This window comes from Leucoraja erinacea, chromosome 39 (genome assembly GCF_028641065.1).
Source record: "Leucoraja erinacea ecotype New England chromosome 39, Leri_hhj_1, whole genome shotgun sequence".
In the NCBI taxonomy this organism is placed as follows: Eukaryota; Metazoa; Chordata; class Chondrichthyes; order Rajiformes; family Rajidae; genus Leucoraja; species Leucoraja erinaceus.
The window spans coordinates 4,798,407-4,823,018 of record NC_073415.1 but is presented as its reverse complement, the minus strand read 5'-3'; the positions used below and the strand labels follow the sequence as shown (position 1 = coordinate 4,823,018).

Below are 24,612 nucleotides of genomic sequence, written 5' to 3'. Positions count from 1 at the left end.
CTCTCTCTCTCTCTCTCTCTCTCTCTCTCTCTCTCTCTCTCTCTCCCTCTCTCCCCCCCCTCTCCCCCTCTCCCCCTCTCCCCCCTCTCCCCCTCTCCCTCCCTGATATAGAGAGCCGAGCAGAGCCCTGAGCTGCCCCTGCGCTGGTTATAATTGTGTATGCAAGTCCTTGTTGAGAGAATCTATAACAAGTATTCCGAACTGTGTTTTAACTCTCTTAATTACAGAAAGACGGCAACAGTTTAGTTTATGGTCACATGTACTGAGGTACAGTGAAAAGCTTTTTGGGTTGCCTGCTAACCAGTCAGCAGAAAGATTATACATGATGTCCTGGGATGTCAGGACTGTCATATGAAGAAAGACTGGATAGACTCGGCTTGTACTCGCTAGAATTTAGAAGATTGAGGGGGGGATCTTATAGAAACTTACAAAATTCTTAAGGGGTTGGACAGGCTAGATGCAGGAAGATTATTCCCGATGTTGGGGAAGTCCAGAGCAAGGGGTCCCAGTTTAAGGATAAGGGGGAAATCTTTTAGGACCGAGATGAGAAAAACATTGTGAATCTGTGGAACTCTCTGCCACAGAAGGTAGCTGAGGCCAGTTCATTGGCTATATGTAAGAGGGAGTTAGATGTGGCCCTTGTGGCTAAAGGGATCAGGGGGTATGGAGAGAAGGCAGGTACAGGATACTGAGTTGGATGATCAGCCATGATCATATTGAATGGCGGTGCAGGCTCGAAGGGCCGAATGGCCTACTCCTGCACCTATTTTCTATGTTTCTATGATCACAATCGAGCCGTCCACAGTGTACAGATACAGGATATAGAGAATAACATTTAGCGCAAGGTTAAGTCCGATTAAAGCAGGTCAGAGGGTCTTCAATGAAGAAAGATAGTCTGAGGGTCTTCAATGAGGAAAGATAGTCCAAGGGTCTCTATTGAGGAGACCCTCAGAAAGCCAGGGCCCATTAACCTCGTGCTATTGAAAGAATGACTGTATTAACCCAAATTAATTGAAACACTGTGTACGAAGGAACTGCAGATGCTGGTTTAAACCGAAGATAGACACAAAATGCTGGAGTAACTCAGCGGGACAGGCAGCATCTCTGGAGAGAAGGAATCAGATTCAGATTCAGATTCAATTTTAATTGTCATTGTCAGTGTACAGTACAGAGACAACGAAATGCATTTAGCAATGGGTGATGTTTCTTTAGTCTGAAGAAGGGTCTCGACCCGAAATGTCACCCATTCCTTAATTGAAACACTGACTCCCTTAATTAAAAGCTGAGCACTTTTGCTGTTGAGTGTGTGAGGTGGCTTGTTGTTTAATTGTGAGAGTTATCTGCAGGAGCTGGGTTTTGAAGTGAGGGGCTCGGTGGATGTTGGCTAAAGTGGTGACATCACCGGGCGGCAGTACGCTATAAATCTGCTGCTTTTGTCTCTAGTCTTTGTCAGTGGCGGGCGGGCTGGGCTTGGGGAATTGCAATGAGCGAGTGAAGGCAGTTAGCATGTGTAACAATTACATCCTGTGTTCAGCGGCTGCAATCTCCGCTTGTAAAGCCGCACAGTCCCTTTGTTTCCCCGAGCTTGTCGGCTTTGCAGTCAGTGGAAAATGGGACTTTACTGAGCTGTGATCTTTGCACGGGCCGATGCTGAGGGCAGGACAAAGGAAAATGATGGAACTTGCATTCATGCATTGGCTTTCACTGTCCCTGCCTCGTTGCTCTCCCCCTCTCCCCCTCTCCCCCTCGTCTGAAGCAACATCTTTGGTCTCATGTGCAGTCACTGTTTGAACGTGCGGGTATGAGCTTCAACCAGCAGACCTTGTTTGAATGTCCCGACCCAAAACATCACCTATCCATGTTCTCCAGACATGCTGCCGGGCCCGCTGAGTTACTCCAGCACTCTCTGTATGAATGCTTCTTTGTGTGAATGTTCAGCAGGTTACCCATGGGAAGTTTAAAGTGTTTTGAGTTTTTTTTTTAAACGGAGAAAGGGATAGGTTTATCAAGGTTACACAAAAAAGCTGGAGAAACTCAGCGGGTGCAGCAGCATCTATGGAGCGAAGGAAATAGGCAACGTTTCGGCCCGAAACGTTGCCTATTTCCTTCGCTCCATAGATGCTGCTGCACCCGCTGAGTTTCTCCAGCTTTTTTGTGTAACCTTCGATTCTCCAGCATCTGCAGTTCCCTCTTAAACACTAGGTTTATCAAGGTTTTTTAAAACTGGTGCAGCAGTAGAGTTGCTGCCTTACAGCGCCAGAGACCCGGGTTCCATCCTGACTACGGGTGCTGGCTGTACAGAGTTTGCAGGACCGCGTGGGTTTTCTCCGGGAGCTCTGGTTTCCACCCACACTCCAAAGGCGTACAGGTTTGTAGGTTTAAGAAATTGAAGGAAGGGTTTCGGCCCGAAACGTTGCCTATTTCCTTTGCTCCATAGATGCTGCCTCACCCACTGAGTTTCTCCAGCATTTTTGGCTACTTCACGTTTGTAGGTTAATTGGCTTCAGTAAAATTGTAAATTGTCCCTGGTGTGTAGGATAGTATTGGTGTGATGGCTGGTCACTCGGTGGGCCGAAGGGCCTGTTTCCCCGCTGTATTGCTGAAGTCTAAAGCACCAACATAGCTGAGATGTTTGGTGTGGGTTCATGAAATCTAACTCTGACCCAAATCACAGCATGGATTACAAGATAATTCATTCCCAAACCTTTTGATGCAATCTATATGGAAAAATAATAAGACTGAACACTTTGCATTTAAAATACCCCAACACCAGAATCACGAGAGGAATAGATCGGATAGACGCGCGTTTAAGAAGCATTTCTACAGGTACATGGATGGGATAGGTTTAGAGGAATGTGGAGCAAACACTGGCAGATGGGACATGTTGGTCGGTGTGGACAAGTTGGGCTGAAGGGCCTGTTTCCATGCTGTAATGCTCTATAAGCTCAACCCGAGGTGAGCCTGTATCTCCGTTGCACACATGACATGGGCATATGAATGCAAGCCTTTGCCCTGGCAATATCCTTGCCCTGGAATTCCCTGCCACAGATGGCAGTGGAGGCCAAATCACTGGATGGATTTAAGAGAGAGTTAGATAGAGCTCTCGGGGCTAGTGGAATCAAGGGATATGGGGAGAAGGCAGGCACGGGTTATTGATAGGGGACGATCAGCCATGATCACAATGAATGGAGGTGCTGGCTCGAAGAATTCCTCCCAACTATAGGAATGCCAACATCCCTAGTCTGTGCTTCATCCCAACTATAGGAATGCCAACATTCTGGGATTTTTTGTAAACTCTCAGTCATTGATAAATCTTTGAGGATGTTAAATGCAGTCAGCCAGGTGATCTGTACTAAGCAGGAGGCCATTCAACCCATCGACATATGCTAGCCCTCTTGCAGAGCAATCCAGCCAATCCCATTCCCTTGATCTTTTTATTTATTTTTTTCCAAGGGTGCTGTCTGTACGGAGTTTGCACGTTCTCTCCGTGACTGAGTGGGTTTTCTCCAGGGGCTCCGGTTTCCTCCTACACTCCAAAGACGTACAGGATTCTAGGGTATTTGGCTTTGGTAAATATTGTAAATTGTCCCTAGTGTGTGTAGGATAGTGCTAGTGTACGGGGATCGCAGGTCGGCATGGACTCGGTGGGCCGAAGGGCCTGTTTCCGCACTGTATCTCTAAACCAAACTAAAAATTGATGTTGGAAATCTGTAATAAAAACAGATAATGCTGGAAACATTCAGAAGGTGAATGTTTGGAGCACTTTCAGTTTTAATTCCTCTTTCGTTACCTCACTGGTCGGTGCACGAACTCAATGGGCTGATGGGCCTGTTCCCGCAGTCTCTCTAAACTAAACTAAATTAAGTATTTATTCAGTGTTCAAAAAGGGACTGCAGATGCTGGAAAATCGAAGGTACACAAAAATGCTGGAGAAACTCAGCGGATGAGGCAGCATCTATGGAGCGAAGGAAATAGGCAACGTTTCGTCCCGAAACGTTGCCTATTTCCTTCGCTCCATAGATGCTGCCTCACCCGCTGAGTTTCTCCAGCATTTTTGTCTACCCCCTTTGATCTTGTTTCCCCAAACCTGGGAAAAAGGCTGTGTACATACATCCTATCTATTCCCCCTCATGATTGTATACACATCTTCGACCCCCCCTCCCCCCCCCCCCAAATCTCCTGCGTTATATGTTATTGAGCCCATTTTGTTCTCTTGTGTTAAATCCAAAAGTCTCTTAGCACCAGAGTGGTTCAAGTGTGAATTTCTTGTCTAAAGAAGGGTCCCGACTCGAAATGATCCCAGTTGCCAAATATCCTAACTCCTTCTCATTCCCATATTGGCCCTTCTGTCCTGGGCCTCCTCCACTGTCAAAGTGAGGCCACACACAAACTGGGGGACCAGCACCTCATATTTCACTTGGGCAGTTTACAAGCCAGAGGTATGAATGTTGGTTTCTCTAACTTCAAGTAACATAGAAACATAGAAACATGGAAATTAGGTGCAGGAGTAGGCCATTTGGCCCTTCGAGCCTGCACCGCCATTCAATTAATGATCATGGCTGATCATCCAACTCAGTATCCTGTACCTGCCTTCTCTCTATACCCCCTGATCCCCTTAGCCCACAAGGGCCACATCTAACTCCCTCTTAAATATAGCCAATGAACTGGCCTCAACTACCCCTCTGTGGCAGAGAGTTCCAGAGATTCACCACTCTCTGTGTGAAAAAAGGTTCTTCTCATCTCGGTTTTAAAGGATTTCCCCCTTATCCTTAAGCTGTGACCCCTTGTCCTGGACTTCCCCAACATCGGGAACAATCTTCCTGCATCTAGCCTGTCTAATCCCTTAAGAATTTTGTAAGTTTCTATAAGATCCCCTTGCATTCCCTCTCTCTTCCCTAGTTCTTGTACAAGCTTAACTAGAGTCCTGGTGAGTTCACCCAGTCCACAGCTAACAATGGACAACTTTTCCTTGATCATCATTTTTTTGCTTATCTTTCATTTCTTTGTCCTATTTCTCTCAATATCGTCATCCATATCTCTCTTGCCCCTTTCCCCTGACTCTCAGTCTGAAGAAGGGTCTCGACCTGAAACGTCACCCATCCCTTCTCTCCAGAGATGCTGCCTGTCCTGCTGAGTTACTCCAGCATTTTGTGTCTTATCTTCTGTGGGCTGAAGGGCCTGTGTTCATGCTCTATCTCTGAATTAAACTAAGCAAAACTATTATCTTTTCAAATGTGGACTCAAGGAACTGCAGATGCTGGAATTTTGCATAGAACACAAAAGTGCTGGAGTAACTCAGCGGGTCAGGCAGCATCTCGGGAGGACATGAGTCCTGATTTGAAACATCACCTATCTGAAAGTAAGCATGCAGGTACAGCAGGCAGTGAAGAAAGCAAATGGCATTTCGGCCTTCATAGTGCGAGGATTTGAGTTAGGAGCAAGGAGTTCCTACAGCAGTTGTACAGGGCCCTGGTGAGACCACATCTGGAGTATTGTGTGCATTTTTGGTCTCCTAATTTGAGGAAGGACATTCTTGATATTGAGGGAGTGCAGCGTAGGTTCACCAGGTTAATTCCTGGGATGGCGGGACTGACATATGATGAAAGATTGGATTGACTGGGCTTATATTCACTGGAATTTAGAAGGATGAGAGGGAATCTTATAGAAACATATAAAAGTCTTAAGGGATTATACAGGCTAGATGCAGGAAGAATGTTCCCGATGTTGGGGGAAGTCCAAAACCAGGGGTCACCGTTTGACAATAAGGGGACTGAGATGTGGAAAAAAAAATTCACCCAGAAATTTGTGAATCTAGAATTCTCTGCTACAGAAGGCAGTGGAGGCCAATTCACTGGATGTATTCAAGAGAGGGTTAGATAGAACTCTTCGGGCTAACGGAATCAAGGGAGATGGGAAGAAAGCAGGAACGGGGTACTGATTGTGGATGATCAGCCATGATCACATTGAATGGCGGTGCTGGCTCGAAGGGCCAAATGGTCTACTCCTGCACCTATTGTCTATGTTTCCAGGATTTGAGTATAGGAGCAGGGAGGTTCTACTGCAGTTGTACAGGGTCTTGGTGAGACCACACCTGGAGTATTGCGTACAGTTTTGGTCTCCAAATCTGAGGAAGGACATTATTGCCATAGAGGGAGTGCAGAGAAGGTTCACCAGACTGATTCCTGGGATGTCAGGACTGTCTTATGAAGAAAGACTGGATAGACTTGGTTTATACTCTCTAGAATTTAGGAGATTGAGAGGGGACCTTATAGAAACTTACAAAATTCTTAAGGGGTTGGACAGGCTAGATGCAGGAAGATTGCTCCCGATGTTGGGGAAGTCCAGGACAAGGGGTCACAGCTTAAGGATAAGGGGGAAATCCTTTAAAACCGAGATGAGGAGAACTTTTTTCACACAGAGAGTGGTGAATCTCTGGAACTCTCTGCCGCAGAGGGTAGTCGAGGCCAGTTCATTGGCTATATTTAAGAGGGAGTTAGATGTGGCCCTTGTGGCTAAGGGGATCAGAGGGTATGGAGAGAAGGCAGGTACGGGATACTGAGTTGGATGATCAGCCATGATCATATTGAATGGCGGTGCAGGCTCGAAGGGCCGAATGGCCTACTCCTGCACCTAATTTCTATGTTTCCAGCGATGCTGCCTGACCCGCTGAGTTTGAGTTCTACGCCTCTTTTAATGTGCGTTGCTCATCCTCGCCATGCCCCATCCAGATCCTCTTACGTCCAAAACATCAAAGCTCATAAAAATATACTGAAGATGCTGCAAAAATATTAGCATTTAAATAGCATTTTCGCCCATCCCCAAAGCCTCCGACTGTTCTAGACTCGACAGGTTGTAAACATGCAGTTATGACCCTGTGTGGTGTCGGGAAAATCACCAAATCAATACCTCTGATGTGAAGTCAATATATAAAGCTTACTTTACCATTGGTTGTGGTTGAGAATGTTGATGAAAGTGATAAAAGAAATCTACTGATAAAATAGTTTCATGATAAATTTAATGACAATTTAAATGATGGTTAAAATAATTTAAATGATGAATGGAATAATTAAATGATAATAGAAAATAATTTAAATGATAAATTTAATACTAATTTAAATGATAAAAGTAATAATAATTTAAATGATAAAAGTAATAATAATTTAATGATACATTTAATGAAAAGTAATAAGTTAATAAATAATCCGATGATAAAAGTCAGAATTTGATCATTTAGCTGGCTGCATTGATTTGAGTAAGGACCATCAAAATATTTGTAATATTTAGAATATGGATAATATTTTTATCTTTTAAAGAAATTTTCTGATAACGAAAGAAATGACCAGTTCCGATTATTCCTATTTTTTTCAATTTTTCACATGGTTGATATTTTTAGCCCGTGTTTACATTCTAATCGTTTTAAAACTGATTTAGCTTGACTGTAGACATAAAAAGCTGGAGTAACTCAGCGGGACAGGCAGCATCTCTGGAGAGAAGGAATGGGTGATGTTTTGGGTTGAGAGCCTTCTTCAGACCTGGTCTGTAGAGGACTCTGGCAGATGTAAATGTGTTGTTTTATGGGGAGGATTTTTCCTGCTGGGAAATAATTTGATTTGCATGGCCCCCAGAGGAAGGGAAGTTGCGTGTCAGACAAAGAGATGGGATTGGGGGTACGGAGAGGTGGGGCTGGGGTGAGGGGAGATATCACACGAGGGAACCCTGTGGATGCTGCAAGTGAAAGGGGAGGAGAGGGGGGAAGAGAAACAGAGAGACGGACAAAATGAAAAGCAGGGAGGCTAATTAAGTGGGAATAACTAAACACAAAGATCACGCGGTCTCGGTGCTGCAGGCATGGTGGAAGATGCACGGGAATTGTGAGCAGACTGAAAAATGACGAGAGAGAGAGATAGAGGGAGGGGCGGGGAAGGAGAGAGACAGAGGGTGAGGAAGGAAGATACTGAGAGAGGGGGGAGGGAGGGAAAAGGAGAGAGGGAGAGGAAGGAAGATACAGATGGGGAGGAGAGAGAGGGAGAGGAGGGGAGGAGGGAGAGGGGGAAAGGAGAGACGGAGAGGGGGTGGAAGGAGAGAGAGGAAAAGAGTACACGCATGGAGGGAGGAACGGACTGAGAGAAAGGGATAAAAAATGCGAGGGAGGTGGGAAGTGAAGGAGCACACACAGACACAGACACACACACACACAGACGCAGACACACACACACACACACACACACACACACACAGATGCACACACACACACACACACAGACACAGACACACACACACACAGACACACAGACAGACACACACACACACAGACACACACACACACACACACACACAGACACACACACGGATACACAGATACACAGATGCAGACACACACACACACACACACACGGATACACAGATGCACAGATGCAGACACACACATAGACACAGAGAAAGAAAGAGTTAACTGCAAAAAGGATAAAAGAACAAGAGAGGGATGAGGTGATGAAAGTACAGAGAGAGAGAGAGAGAGAGAGAGAATGAACAGACTGATAGAGATAAAAGAATGAGAGGGGGAAGAAAGGAGTGTACAGAGAGGGAGAGAGAGAGAGACGAATGGACACTGAGAAAGGGATGAGAGGGGGAGGAAAGGAGAGAGAGAGAGAAAGAATGCACAGACTACAAAGAGGATAAAAGAACGAGGGGGGGGGGGGAGCAAGAAGAGAGTGTGCACACATGGACAGAGAGGAAGAATGAACAGGTGTCGAGGCAAATAATCCCCCAGGAGCCGTCTAGACGCTTTTAATGCCTTATTATCCAGCAATGTTGCAGAGGATGGACCTTTAACCTTGCTTCCCCCTTCCCCTTCCTGCCGGCAGTGGCAGGTGCCGGCTCCTGCCCTCCCTCCCTCCACTCTGGGACACAGATGAGAGAGTAGATCTGGTTCTCCTCCCCTCTCCTCCCTCTCTCCCCTTCCCCCCCCCCCCCCCCCCCCCCCCCCCCCCCCCCCCCCCTCCCCCGCTCTTTCTTTCATGGTAACCAGTCAGCGGAGAGACAATACATGATTACACTCGAGCCGTCCACAGTGTATATATGCATCTTAAAGGGAATAGTGCAAGGTAAAGTCCAGCAAAGTCCAATTGGGGACAGTCTGAGGGATCCCAACATCGGCATTTCCCTTCCCTTATACTCTCTAGAATTTAGAAGATTGAGGGGGGATCTTATAGAAACATACAAAATTCTTAAGGGGTTGGACAGGCTAGATGCAGGAAGATTGTTCCCGATGATGGGGAAGTCCAGGACAAGGGGTCACAGCTTAAGGTTAAGGGGAAATCATTTAGAACCGAGATGAGGAGAACTTTTTTCACACAGAGAGTGGTGAATCTCTGGAACTCTCTGCCACAGAGGGTAGTGAGGCCAGTTCATTGGCTATATTTAAGAGGGAGTTAGATGTGGCCCCTTGTGGCCAAGGGGATCAGAGGGTATGGAGAGAAGGCTCGTACGGGATACTGTCACCCATCAGCCATGATCATATTGATGGCGGTGCAGGCTCGAAGCCGAATGAGTTACTCCTGCACCTAATTTTGTGTTTCTATGTTTCCACTGCATTCCTCCTAAATACCGTGGGGCCTCTACACTTCCCACCAGAGTTGCCGTTCGGTGTAGAGTCTAGAGGTCCGTGCGCAAAGAATATCAAATGAACTGCACTGGGACAAATGATGTGTGGATGAGCAATGATGTTGATCACTCTGGAGATTGTCCCTGCCAAGTGGTGCCACAAGTCCCGTCCGAAGAAGGGTCTCGACCCGAAACGTCACCCATTCCTTCTCTCCAGAGATGCTGCCTGTCCCGCTGAGTTACTCCAGCATTTTGTGTCTACCTAGTTTACTTGAGAAATACAGGGCACATACAGGCCCGTGGGCCACTGGGTCCGTGCTGACTCGTGATCACAGACAGCTAGGTAGTCAGGATTGAACCTCTAGTGTCTGGTCTCTGGCATACGTGGGGTTCATTTCACCTACAAACCGCTACGTCTTTGGATGTGTATGTGACAAAGCACTTGGAGAAAACCCACGTGGCGCTTTGAGGCAGCAACTCCGCACGCCAGCACCTGTAGCCGCCATCTTGAGGGTCATCTGGGCCCAGGCAGCAAATCGTTCCCGTGCCGCCATCTTGAGGCATTGGGCCCCGCAAATCGTTCCTGTGTCCCATTGGCTGGCCGCGCAAACACGTGTCACACCGCTGTTTCCCCGCCGTTTTCCATGGACTAATAAATCCTCGTGGAAAGGGAAATACAAGGTGATTTCATTCACATTTACCCAGAGCTGCTTCTCAATCAGTGGTAACCGAGGGAGGCTGAACTGCAGGGGGCTCCAGGGCCCAATGCTGTGGGGTTGGTGGCCTGGTAGCGATTTCAACGTTGCGTTTGGCTTGTACGTCAGGTTGGGTTGTCAGACAGACCCAGTGCCCACGTCAACCCTCTCTCCTCGTCCCCACTGCCCTTGGAATAAAACATGAAGGCATGTCCCGGGCCTTGCGGCCATCGTTGCCCTTCCATGATATTAAGACTACACGCACGCTCTCTGTCACAAAGGATCAGCCGAGACCTGATGTCGCCAAAGGCTCGACAATGCCACGCAGTCTGGAAGAGTGTTGAGCCACAATCATTCCCCAGCCTCCCTCCATTGGAGGCTTTCAATTTAATTGCCACATGTAGCAATTGAGGGACAGTCGATAAAGTTACTGAAGCCAATTAACCTTCAAACCTGTACGTCTTTGAGGTGCGGGATGAAACCGGAGCACCCGGAGAAAACCCACGCAGTCGAGATTCAATTTAATTGTCACATGTGCCAATTGAGGGGCAGTGACGGGGGAACGTGCAAACTCTGCACAGACAGCACCTGAAGGCAAGGTGGAGCCTGGATTGCTGGCGCTGCGGGCAGCACGGTGGAGTTGCTACCTCACAGAGCCAGAGATTCCATCCTGCCCACGGGTGCTGTCTGTGCAGAGTTTGCACGTTCCCCCTGCCACTGTACCTTAATTGGTACATGTAACAATTAAATTGAATCTTGTATCTTGACTGCGTGGGTTTTCTCCAGGTGCTCCGGTTTCATCCCACACCGCCAAGACGTGCAGGTTTGAAGGTTAATTGGCTTCAGTAACTTTTATCAATTGTCCCTGGTGGGTAGAGGGGACCTTATCCAGCTCTGTGTATCTCCAGAACTACGGGGTTGGGCAGAATTAGATTATTATCTCTGGAACGTCGGAGGTTAGAAACATAGAAATTAGGTGCAGGAGTAGGCCATTCGGCCCTTCGAGCCTGCACCGCCATTCAATACGATCATGGCCGATCATCCAACTCAGTATCCCGTACCTGCCTTCTCTCCATACCCCCTGATCCCCTTAGCCACAAGGGCCACATCTAACTCCCTCTTAAATATAGCCAATGAACTGTGGCCTCAACTACCCTCTGTGGCAGAGAGTTCCAGAGATTCACCACTCTCTGTGTGAAAAAAGTTCTTCTCATCTCGGTTTTAAAGGATTTCCCCTTTATCCTTAAGCTGTGACCCCTTGTCCTGGACTTCCCCAACATCGGGAACAATCTTCCTGCATCTAGCCTGTCCAACCCCTTAAGAATTTTGTAAGTTTCTATAGGATCCCCTCTCAATCTCCTAAATTCTAGAGAGTATAAACCAAGTCTATCCAGTCTTTCTTCAGTTGAGGGGAGACTTGATAGAAGCATACAATCGTGACAGGGTAGACATCCAGAACCTTTATCCCAGGATGAAAATGGGATAACTAAACATTAGACAGAACTCTTAAGGTGAGAGGGTGAGATGCGCTTAATGGAGTTTTTAAGAAGGAACTGCAGATGCTGGAGAATTGAAGGTACACAAAAAAGCTGGAGAAACTCAGCGGGTGCAGCAGCATCTATGGAGCGAAGGAAATAGGCAACGTTTCGGGCCAAAACCCTTCTTCAGTCTTTCTCCAGCTTTTTTGTGTACCTGGGCTTAATGGATCCTGGTGCAGATGAGAAATTGGGGTTACATTGAATCTAGTATGAACGGGTGGCGTGGACTAGAAGGGCCGAAGGGGCACTTTGCATTCTGTACGTCTTTAAACCAAATGTTTAAGAAGGAACTGCAGATGCTGGAAAATCGAAGGCAGATAAAAGTGCTGGAGAAACTCAGTGGATGCAGCAGAATCTATGGAGCGAAGGAAATAGGCAACGTTTCGGGCCGAAACCCGGAAGGGTTTCGGCCCGAAACGTTGCCTATTTCCTTCCGGGTTTCGGCCCGAAACGTTGCCTATTTCCTTCCGGGTTTCGGCCCGAAACGTTGCCTATTTCCTTCCGGGTTCGGCCCGAAACGTTGCCTATTTCCTTCCGGGTTTCGGCCCGAAACGTTGCCTATTTCCTTCCGGGTTTCGGCCCGAAACGTTGCCTATTTCCTTCCGGGTTTCGGCCCGAAACGTTGCCTATTTCCTTCCGGGTTTCGGCCCGAAACGTTGCCTATTTCCTTCCGGGTTTCGGCCCGAAACGTTGCCTATTTCCTTCCGGGTTTCGGCCCGAAACGTTGCCTATTTCCTTCCGGGTTTCGGCCCGAAACGTTGCCTATTTCCTTCCGGGTTTCGGCCCGAAACGTTGCCTATTTCCTTCCGGGTTTCAGCCCGAAACGTTGCCTATTTCCTTCGCTCCATAGATGCTACTGCTCAACCACCCACTGATTCTCCAGTACTTATTATCTACCTCCGAAGACTTTTCCAAGCCTTGCGATTATCGAGTTGGCCTGGAACGCTTCCTCACCGCTGCCCTTTGGATGCAACTCCCATTCCCTATCTCATGTTACCTCTTCTGGCATTCAAAACCGCCTCTGTGAAACCAGTCATTTGGCAGGGATTATTACTGCAGTCTCCTTTGCAACCTGCTTTCAAAAAACTTCACCAGGTCACCTTGAACTCTTGCAGCTTTCCAAAGCAAACAAGTGCATTTCCTTTCAACCGATGGCTGCACAGTTAAGTCTCTTGTCGAGTGGCGTTTGTGAGCAGAACCAAGCCATCCAGAGTATAAATCCGGTGCTGGGTAAAATGCACTTAGACGGCAGTCCTTGTAGCTGGCAGAAGCTGTTCCCTCACAGCTCCCGAGACCCAGGTTCCATCCTGACCTCAGCTGCTGCCCCGTGTGTGGAGTTTGCATGTTCTCCCTGTGACTGTGTGGGTTTCCTCCAGGTGCTCAGGTTTCCTCCCACGTTCTATTGACAATCTGGCCTTCCTCTCTCGTCAAGTGGTAGACGCATTTCAAAGTCATCGGTCATTATAGAAACATAGAAACATAGAAATTAGGTGCAGGAGTAGGCCATTCGGCCCTTCGAGCCTGCACCGCCATTCAGTATGATCATGGCTGATCATCCAACTCAGTATCCCGTACCTGCCTTCTCTCCATACCCCCTGATACCTTTAGCCACAAGGGCCACATCTAAATACCTCTTAAATATAGCCAATGAACTGGCCTCAACTACCTTCTGTGGCAGAGAATTCCAACGATTCACCACTGTGTGAAAAATGTTTTTCTCATTTGGGTCCTAAATGATTTCCCCCTTATCCTTAAACTGTGACCCCTTGTCCTGGGCTTCCCCAACATCGGGAACAATCTTCCTGCATCTAGCCTGTCCAACCCCTTAAGAATTTTGTAAGTTTCTATAAGATCCCCCCCCTCAATCTTCTAAATTCTAGCGAGTACAAGCCGAGTCTATCCAGTCTTTCTTCATATGAAAGTCCTGACATCCCAGGAATCAGTCTGGTGAACCTTCTCTGTACTCCCTCTATGGCAAGAATGTCCTTCCTCAGATTAGGAGACCAAATCTGTACGAAACTGTACAGATTAGGAAACCAAAACTGTGTCTCAATGCAGGGCACTCTTCGGAAAGTCTGGGCTTGTCTTTCTGTATCAATCTAGCCCAGAAATCCATTTAATATATTTCTTATGTTATTAACTTCATTTTGCCTTATCAAATTGGCCCTGTGTAAATTAACCCCTTGTGTGCTGGGAGTGGTTGGGAAAGTGTGATATCATACCCTATCAGGATCAGGATCAGGATCAGATCAGGATGCCAATCCTTTCATTGGCGAGAGTGTGATCCTGAACTCCCACCTAACTCATTGGAGCGGAATGGTACCATTCGGCGGCGCCTCTGTTTCGGGGTGTTAGAGTTTGGGTTAGGGTATGGGTTTGGGTTAGGGTATGGGTTTGGGTTAGGGTATGGGTTAGGGTATGGGTTAGGGTATGGGTATGGGTTAGGGTATGGGTTAGGGTGTGGGTTAGGGTATGGGTTAGGGTATGGGTTAGGGTATGGGTTAGGGTATGGGTATGGGTTAGGGTATGGGTTAGGGTTAGGGTTAGGGTATGGGTTTGGGTTAGGGTATGGGTTAGGGTATGGGTATGGATTAGGGTGTGGGTTAGGGTATGGGTTAGGGTATGGGTTTGGGTATGGGTTAGGGTATGGGTTAGGGTATGGGTATGGGTTAGGGTATGGGTTTGGGTTAGGGTATGGGTTAGGGTATGGGTATGGGTTAGGGTATGGGTTTGGGTTAGGGTATGGGTTAGGGTATGGGTTTGGGAGGGTATGGGTTAGGGTTAGGGTATGGGTTAGGGTATGGGTTTGGGTTAGGGTATGGGTTTGGGTTAGGGTATGGGTTAGGGTATGGGTTTGGGTTAGGGTATGGGTTTGGGTTAGGGTATGGGTTAGGGTATGGGTTTGGGTTAGGGTATGGGTTTGGGTTAGGGTATGGGTTAGGGTATGGGTTTGGGTTAGGGTATGGGTTAGGGTGTGGGTTAGGGTGTGGGTTAGGGTATGGGTTTGGGTTAGGGTATGGGTTAGGGTGTGGGTTAGGGTATGGGTTAGGGTATGGGTTTGGGTTAGGGTATGGGTTTGGGTTAGGGTATGGGTTAGGGTATGGATTAGGGTGTGGGTTAGGGTATGGGTTAGGGTTAGGGTTAGGGTATGGGTTAGGGTATGGGTTAGTGTATGGGTTAGGGTTAGGGTGCCACAGCAGTGGGCCAGTGGAAACCAATTTCCAAACGTGTTAACATAAAGCTGATCTCACTTGCAATATCTTTGGGATAGGAACTTCTTGCAGAGGGCGATGAATCTCTGGAATTCACTATCCCGGAGTATTGTGATGCATGGAACATTATTATTTATCTGGAGGTATTTACAGAGGTTAGGGTTAGGGTTCTGATGAGTACAGATATTATAAACGGAGGTGCCGAAACAGTGGCACCAAAGAGTACCCAACCCCATTGGAGAGCTTTGAACTCTTTAATTATTCTTCATCGAACTTCAATGGTATATTTTTGCACTAAATGTTACAGCGTTTATCCTTTATCTCTGCGCTGTGAACAGCTTGGTTGTGTTCATGTACAGTTTTGTGTCTTTCACTGGATGGTCTGCAAACAAAATCTTTCCACGGTAGCTCGGTACATGTGACAATGATAAACCAAACATGGAACTTGTGTGTGAAAGGGTGAGCGATGGCCAGCACGGGCTCGGTGGGCCGAAGGGCCTGTCCATAAGTTGAGGAGCAGAATTAGGCCACTGCTTCGCCATGCGGGTGCTGTCTATACGGAGTCTGTCCGTTCTCCCCATGACCTGCGTGGGTTTTATCCGAGATCTTCGGTTTCCTCCCACACTCCAAAGACGTGCAGGTTTGTAGGTAGGTAGTCAAAAATGCTGGAGAAACTCAGCGGGTGCAGCAGCATCTACGGAGGGAAGGAAATGGGCAACGTTTCGGGCCGAAACCCTTCTTCAGACTGCTGCACCCGCTGAGTTTCTCCAGCATTTTTGTCTACCTTCGATTTTCCAGCATCTGCAGTTCCTTCTTAAACAGGTTGGCTTGGTAAATGTAAAAAATGTCCCTAGTGGGTGTAGGATAGTGTTGATGTGCGGGGATCGCTGGTCGGCACGGACCTGATGGGCCGAAGGGCCTGTTTCCGCGCTGTATAACTAAACTAAACCTCCAAACTATATCATCATTTTGTTCTACTCCCCCCATCCCCTCCTCCCTGCTCGCACATCCACTCCTAATCTGCACAGACATCCATTAGAGATGGGGCAGGGATTAGGCTAAACGTGTGTGTACTCAAGCCTGTACATTTTCCCTGCTGGCAGCCTCTCGTACAGAACTGGGTCACCACACATCAGAGCAGTTGTTCACCCATGTGCATCCTATCTCCTCAAGCACAACTATCCCCCTTGTTATTTTTATTCCTTGATTAAAATATACATGAACCGTGTCCTTTTTAACCATTATTCCAATTTACCAGCTCAATTTTTCTAAAGTAACATTAATCTTTTAAAAACGCTGCCCGGATTCTGTGAAAGCAGTCTATATTTCTTTCATGGTAATGCGATGCGTGCTTGTATGGTGAAATGCAGCGCATGGGAGCTCAGGATCCCAAGTCGGGGGTAATGAGGAGAAGGCAGGAGAATGGGGTTAAGAGGGAGAGATAGATCAGCCGTGATTGAATGGTGGAGTAGACTCGATGGGCCGAATGGCCTAATTCTGCCCCTGTCACTTATCAGAATCAGAATCGTGTATTGTCATTTGAACATAAGTTCAAACGAAATTACGTTTCTGCAGTCGTAACAAAAAAGACCCAACAAAAAAACAAAAGACATTTGAGCAGAATAAGGCCATTCAGCCCATCGCGTCTGTTCCCCCATTCAATCATGGCTGATCTATTTTTCCCTCTCGACCCCATTCTCAAGCCAGTAATCTTTGACACCCTTCCTAATCAAAAAACCTATCCATCTTCAATCGAAAAATATTCAATGACTGGCCCTCCGCAACCGTTTAGTTTAGAGGTACTATGTCGAAACAGGCCCTCCGGTCAACCGAGTCTGTGCCGCCCATCGATCGCCCGTTCACGCTAGTTCTATGTTATCCCACTTTCTCATCCACTCCCTACACACTAGGGGTAATTTACAGAGCCCAGTGTAATCTACAAACATGCACTGCTGTGGGATGTGGGAAGAAACTGGAGCATCTGGTGAAAACCCACAGGGAGAACGTGCAAACTTCACACAGCCAGCACCCGGGGTCAGGATTAGACAATAGACAATAGGTGCAGGAGTAGGCCATTCGGCCCTTCGTGCCAGCGCCGCCATTCAATGTGATCATGGCTGATCATCCCCAGTCTTCTCCCGCCCATGTCCTCTGACTCCGCTATCTTTAAGGGGCCTATCTAGCTCTCTCTTGAAGGTATCCAGAGAACCTGCCTCCACCGCCCTTCGAGGCAGAGGTTGTACCTGGGTTCCTGGTGCTGTAAGGCAGCAGCTCTACCCGCTGCACCAGTGTGCCACCATTGTCCTTGGCAACGAATTCCGCAGATTGACCAACCGAGTTTGCCCTCTGTAAATTGCACCAAGTGCGTAGAGGGAGTGGATGAGGAAGTGGGATAGCATGGAACTAGTGTGAATGGATGGTCGATGGGCCGAAGGGCTTGTATCTGGAAACTAAACTAAAGAGAGGCACAAAGTACAAAAGCAGGTGGGTACAACTTAGCTTTTTGAACGCTGGTCTAGACTCGGATGGAGTTTGGAGCCCGGCTTTTTCCAACATGCTTTGGGAACGGTGGAAGGAACGGGAGGGGATGCAGAACAGATTTGCCGGAGCAGATCCAGGAACGAGGGATTAGACCTGAGATGTGAATGCTCTCGTTGTAACACAGTGGGTCGAGAGGCCCTCGTGTGTAGCTCCGACTCCTCGATGTTTTACTAACCACACTTTCAACACATTCTTTCAAAGATTTATGTCCATGTTCTCCCGGGGCTCTGTTTCTGTACAGCCTCCGGAATGACACCGCCTCACCTCTCTTGTCGCTCCACCTATCTGTCTCACCGTCCCATTACGTTTCCCCTGGCTGTCTAGCCTGCCAGCCTCTCTGGTCTGGAGTCTCTTACTGTCCTTGCTGTTGGCAACCGCCCCATTGTGTACCATCTACAGCTCCTGCAGATAGACACAAAACGCTGGAGTAACTCAGCAGGACAGGCAGCATCTCTGGAGAGAAGGAGTGCAGAGACGGTTCACCATACTGATTCCTGGGATGTCAGGACTGTCTTATGATGAAAGACTGGATAGACTTGGTTTATACTCTCTAGAATTTAGGAGATTGAGAGGGGATCTTATAGAAACTTACAAAATTCTTAAGGGGTTGGACAGGCTAGATGCAGGAAGATTGTTCCCGATGTTAGGGAAGTCCAGGACAAGGGGTCACAGCTTAAGGATAAGGGGGAAATCCTTTAAAACCGAGATGAGAAGAACTTTTTTTCACGCAGAGAGTGGTGAATCTCTGGAACTCTCTGCCACAGAGGGTAGTTGAGGCCAGTTCATTGGCTATATTTAAGAGGGAGTTAGATGTGGCCCTTGTGGCTAAGGGGATCAGGGGGTATGGAGAGAAGGCAGGTACGGGATACTGAGTTGGATGATCAGCCATGATCATATTGAATGGCGGTGCAGGCTCGAAGGGCCGAATGGCCTACTCATGCACCTAATTTCTATGTTTCTATGAATGAATGGGTGACGTTTCCGGTCGAGATCCTTCTTCAGACTCGAAACGTCTATCTTCAGTGTAAGTCAGCATCTGCAGTTCCTTCCTATACATTTCATCTGCAATATTATTCAGCTCAGTCCCAAGGGAATAAAAGTCAGTGGTCCCAGCGCTGAGCCGGGGAACCCACTCTCAACCATTCTCTAGAAATGATCGTTCTACCTTTTAGGCTAAAGTCTTATATATTGCAGCGGCTGAGAACCTGAATCAGTGTGCCTCAGTTTTGCAGTTTGTTTTTGTGATGGGGTGGCACTGTGGAGTTGCTGCCTTACAGCGGCAGAGACACGGGTTCGATCCCGACTACGGGTGCTGTCTGTACGGAGTTTGCACGTTCTCCCTGTGACCAAGTGCAAATTGCCCCAGTGTGTGTAGTAGGATAGTGCCAGTGTGTGTTGGTCGCTGGTCGGTGAGGACTCAGCCCTGTTTCCGCATTATATCTCTCAACTAAACTAAGCATTATCCACTGCATTCCGTCAAGCTTCTGGGAAACTCAGTCACCTTGGTCAAATCTGATTTATATTTTAAGGACACAAAATGCTGGAGTAACTCAGCGGGTCAGGCAGCATCTTCGGAGATCAGCCGATGTTTGATTGGGACCCTCTTTTGGTCTGAAGAAGGGGCCTGACCTGAAAGGTCACCATTCCACGATCTGTAGAGAAACTGCCTTACCCACTGAGTTACTCCAGCACTTTGTGTCTTTTTTTTTGTATACCAGCATCTGCAGTTTCTTGTGTCTGATTTATCTTTTACTTACGCCTCGCAAGAGATCTGTGTCGCTCTGCTCTATTAACCCTTCCCATGTGTCTGTTTCCAGTTTGCTACTGAAGGCTTTTTTGCAGCCAAGCTAACCTTGCACAGTCTGCAGTTACCTCTATGCAGAGACACGGAACTGCAGATGCTGGTTCGTACACTAAATGTTATTCCCTGGATCCTGTATCTGTACACTGTGGACATTTGCTTGTCATCATGTATTGTCTTTCCACTGACTGGATAGCACGCAACAAAAGCACTTCAGTGTATCGGTGAATGTGACAATCAGCTACGCTAATCTAATCCAGCAGGTCAGGCAGCATCTCTAGGGAGCATGAATAGGTGACGTTTCAATAGACAATAGATAATAGGTGCAGGAGTAGGCCATTCGGCCCTTCGAGCCAGCACCGCCATTCTATATGATCATGGCTAATCATCCAAAATCAGTACCCCATTCCTGCTTTTTCCCCATATCCCTTGATATCCATTAGCCCTAAGAGCCACATCCAACTCTCTCTTGAAAACATCCAGTGAATCGGCCTCCACTGACTTCTGCGGCAGAGAATTCCACAGATTCACGACTCTCTGGGTGAATTTGTTTTACTCATCTCAGTACACACACTGCCGCACAGCCCAGCTTTGTGTCATCTGCAATCTTGGAGATGTTACCTTTAATTCCTTCGTCTAAATCGTTAAGGAGTAGAATTGAAACGGAAATTGGAATCGGAATCTGATGAAAACGTGGTAGATCGGCTGTCAGGAGTGAGGGAGTGAGGAGGTGAATGGACTCGGGATTCAAGTGTAAACCTCGCTGAACCCGGGTCTCTGGCGCCGAGAGGCAGCGGCTCTCCCAGCTGCTCCACCGTGCCCAGAGGTCGCTGCTACGCTCAATCTGCCTCGGACTGGGCTTGCGATGAGTCTCGGACTCGAGATGGAACGGGATGCAGCCTATCCCCGAGTCCTGGTCTGCTGCACAATAAAGAAGCAGAAACAATGAATTGCAGGTGTTGGGCAGCACACAAAAAGACGCAAAATGTTACTCCGAACGTTTTGGGCCAATACCCTTCTGCAGTGGGCAGTACCACGGGGCAAGGGCAAGTGTGGGTACAGATGGCAGTGAGCAGCTCTGACAACGAGTTAACATGGATGCACTTGAGTGGAACTGACTGCATTTGCGTAGTTCAGAGCACTGGGCTAGAATGTGCCGTTTTCAGCTCTCTTCTCCTGTCATATTTGGTCTGATCATTCCCCGTGATCCGGGCTGCAGATGACGGTGCCTCTACAAGCCTGCGGTCAACTCTCCCCTTATTAATTTATAACAAAGAAGCCAGCCCTCGGTAAAATTCTTCAGCCAGATGTCTGTTGAGAAAGTAGGTCTTATGTAAGGAAAAGTCAAAAGATTTAGATTATCTGCTGCTAATTGGGGTAAATAACATGATTTCTTGACAGGACCGAATCTTCACATTATGCTTTTAGAAAAAAAAAGGTTTCAAGATCAAATGTCTGAAGCGTTTGTTTTTATTTCATATGTCCGCTATTTTTGAGTCGCAGATCTCTCAGCGTGCCCCGTTTGTGTAGCCTTACAGCGCCAGAGACCTGGGTTCGATCCTGACGACGGATGCAGTCTGTTTCACGCTTGTACATTCTGCATGTGACTGAGGAGACACTTTTTCTCACAGAGAGTTGTGAGTCTGTGGAATTCTCTGCCTCGGAGGGCGGTGGAGAATACTTTCGAGAGAGAGCTAGATAGGGCTCTTAAATTTCCAAATAATTTCCCAATAACCCTTTCTGGCTTAAGCCCTCCCTTCACCACCTCCGGTTTAAATTCCATTTGGAATATTTTGGAGGACCAAGAAACCAAGAACCAAGGTCCTACCAGGGACACGTGACAATAAACTCTCTTGAACTTGAACTTGAGTAACTCAGACCTGGAGAACAAGGAGAGGTGACATTTTGGACCAAGATGCTTCTGCAAACGGGTCATGAGGTTCCCGACCCTAATCATCACCCCTGCCATGTTCTCCAGAGTTGCTGCCTGACCTGCTGAGCTTGTGTGTCATGTTTGGCCCATATCCCTCTAGCTGTTCCTATCCATGTACCTGTCCAAATATTGCCTTTCCATAAGAGTCCAGCATAGGACTGATGAAGCTGATAGGCGGCACGGTGGCGCAGCGGTAGAGTTGCTACCTTACAGCACCAGAGACCCCGAGACTACGGGTGCTGTCTGTACGGAGTTTGCACGTTCTGTTCTCCCCGTTCACCTGCGTGGGTTTCCTCTGGGTGCCCCGGATTCCTCCCACACTCCAAAGACGTACAGTTTTGATATCATTGTAAATTGACCCTAATGTGTGTCGGATAGGGTTAATGTGCGGGGATCGCTGGTGAGCACGGGCTCGGTGGGCCGAAGGGCCTGTTTCCACGCTGTATCTCTAATCTAAACTAAACTAAAAGCTGCCGTTATAGATTCCCTTCATTTGGCAAACCCATGCCTAATGCACACATACACAAGTGGCCACTATGGTCAAAGTATTCAAGGGCATCAGTAACTGAAGCAACTGCACGGAATTTCGACAAACTCCGAGGGAACATCTCTGAGATGAGCTATGGTAATTTGCACAGTTTCCAAGGAAACAGGAATTTCAGGAGGCAATTGTGACTCGTCGGATGAAACAAGCTAATGGCATTGCCTTGGGATCTAAATCTTCCAGGTCAGTTGTTCCTTGAATCTAATACAAAGTGCTGCCTGTGTGTGTTTAAATATAAAGTACACCTTAGGCAAATGCACTTGTAAGACGTGTCATTGTCTATCTTCATAAGATTAAACCGATGTCTCGCCAATTGGTGCATGAAAAGGATGGGACATTTATAAGTTAACGTGTTACAAAAAAATGTGAAGAATGAAACACGTAGTCTGTGGAATTCTCTGCCTCAGAGGGCGGTGGAGGCAAGTTCTCTGAATGCTTTCAAGAGAGAGCTAGATAGGGCTCTTAAAATAGCGGAGTCAGGGGGTATGGGGAGAAGGCAGGAACGGGGTACTGATTGGGGATGATCAGCCATGGTCACATTGAATGGCGGTGCTGGCTCGAAGGGCCGATTGGCCTACTCCTGCACCTATTGTCTATTGTTGAAGGCAGGCTAGTGGAGATGAAGATCGCTAGTTAATCTCTCTGTCTTGATCCCTTGTTGCCCCAGGGTGTGCCAATACTCAACGTAGAGAAGGACATGGAACTGTACAGCACAGAAACAGGCCCTTCGGGACAGAAACAGGCCCGCTATGTCTGTGCCGAACATGATGCCACGTGATTAAGGGTGAGTGTGCCTAATGTATATTGTCACTGAATTGCATGCGAAAAAAGAATTTCACTGTAACTTGGGGACAAAAAGTACCATTGAAACATGGAACTGCACAACACACCATGTACGCACCAAACATGATGCCAGGTTAACTATTCCCTTCTGCCCGCATGTGATCCATGCCTTTCCAGTCCCTGCATATCCATGTGCCTATCTAAAAGCCTAACTAAAAGTTAGGGAGGCCAGGAAGCGAGCGGGCAAGATCATCTCTGACCCCTCTCAACATGGCCACAAACTCTTTGAATCACTTCCTTCTGGAAGGCGACTCCGGACTGTCAAAGCTGTCACAGCCAGACATAAAAACAGTTTTTATTTATCCATGAGTAGTTGCTCTACTCAACAGCCAAAAATCTGTAGCCTCCCTTTGATCTGGCATTTTGTTGGTTCACATGTTTGATCAATGGTGTTTGATCATTAATGTTTTATTATTATTATTAATGTTTAGTGTTTCATTCGTAACTGTCACTGTATGTCATGTTGTGGTCGGAGCACCAAGGCAAATTCCTTGTATGTGAATACTTGGCCAATAAACTTACTTACTTACCTCTTATTGTCACGTGTACCGAGGTACAGTGAAAAGCTTTTGTTGCGTGCTAACCAGTCAGCAGAAAGACAACACATGATTACAATCGAGCCGTTTACAGTGTAGAGATGAATATACGGGGGCTCACGATATTTTCTATTTCAGATTTTCCGCGTCAACAGGGTCGTGAAACCAAATGGTCAACCAGGAGATCGTGAAGATTCCACGCACAAGAGCAGCAAGCAGAGGTCAGGGTTGAACTGAGGAATGAGGGGAAATAATTCAGGGAGGATTAGAGAGAGAGAGGGAGAGAGAGTGAGAGAGAGAGATGTATCATTGAGAGAAGGATGGTGTGTCAGTGAGAGAGATAGTGTCAGTAACCAAGGTGTGGAGTGCATTGGTGATTCAAGAGAGTTTATTGTCATGTGTCCCAGATAGGACAATGAAATCCTTGCTTTGCTTCAGCACAACAGAACATAGTAGGCATGAATCCAGAACAGATCAGTGTGTCCATATACCAATGAATATATATATATATATATATATATATATATATGGTATATATGTATGTATATATATGTATGTGTATATAGTATATATATGTATGTGTATATATATGTATGTGTATATATATGTATGTGTATATATATATGTATGTGTATATATATATATGTATATATATATATATGTATGTGTATATATATGTATATATATGTATGTGTATATATATGTATATATGTATGTGTGTATATATGTGTGTGTGTATATGTATGTGTGTATATATGTATGTATGTGTATATATGTATGTGTATATATGTATGTGTATATGTATGTATGTATATATATATATATGTGTGTATATATATATGTATATACACACACATATATGAGTGAGTGCGTGAGAGATAGTGTGTGAGAGGGAGAAAGAGAATGTGTGAGAGAGAGAGAGAGAGATGTCAGTGTAATATTGTGAAGGTGTGAGGGTCTTTGATAATGTTGGCTGATTTTCTGTGGCAGTGTGAAGTAAAGATGGAGTTGATGTGCGATGGGCTGGGCTACATACATACTGTGTAGCTTGTGTTAAAGAGGGAACTGCAGATGCTGGAGAATCGAAGGTTACACAGAAAAGCTGGAGAAACTCAGCGGGTGCAGCAGCATCTATGGAGCGAAGGAAATAGGCAACGTTTCGGGCCGAAACCCTTCTTCAGACTGATCAGGGGTGGGGGGGGGTGGGGACGAGAAAGGGAAAAAGGAGGAGTAGCCGGAAGGCTGGAGGGTGGGAGGAGACAGCAGGGGAGCTGAGGAAGGGGAGGAGACAGCAAGGACTAACAGAATTGGGAGAAGTCGATGTTCATGCCCCCGGGGTGTAGACTCCCCAAACGGAATATGAGGT

The 24,612-nt window shown here is 47.0% G+C and overlaps 1 long non-coding RNA gene across 1 annotated transcript in view; it reads left to right on the top strand.

Moving 5' to 3' along the window:
• Positions 1–23,718, top strand: part of LOC129714344 (uncharacterized) — a 33,084-nt gene extending 9,366 nt beyond the window's left edge. The window contains exons 2-3 of the long non-coding RNA XR_008726337.1: positions 22,535–22,651; positions 23,385–23,718. This is a non-coding gene — a long non-coding RNA (uncharacterized LOC129714344). The remainder of the gene's footprint in view (positions 1–22,534; positions 22,652–23,384) is intronic.
• The last annotated feature ends 894 nt before the right edge of the window (positions 23,719–24,612 follow it).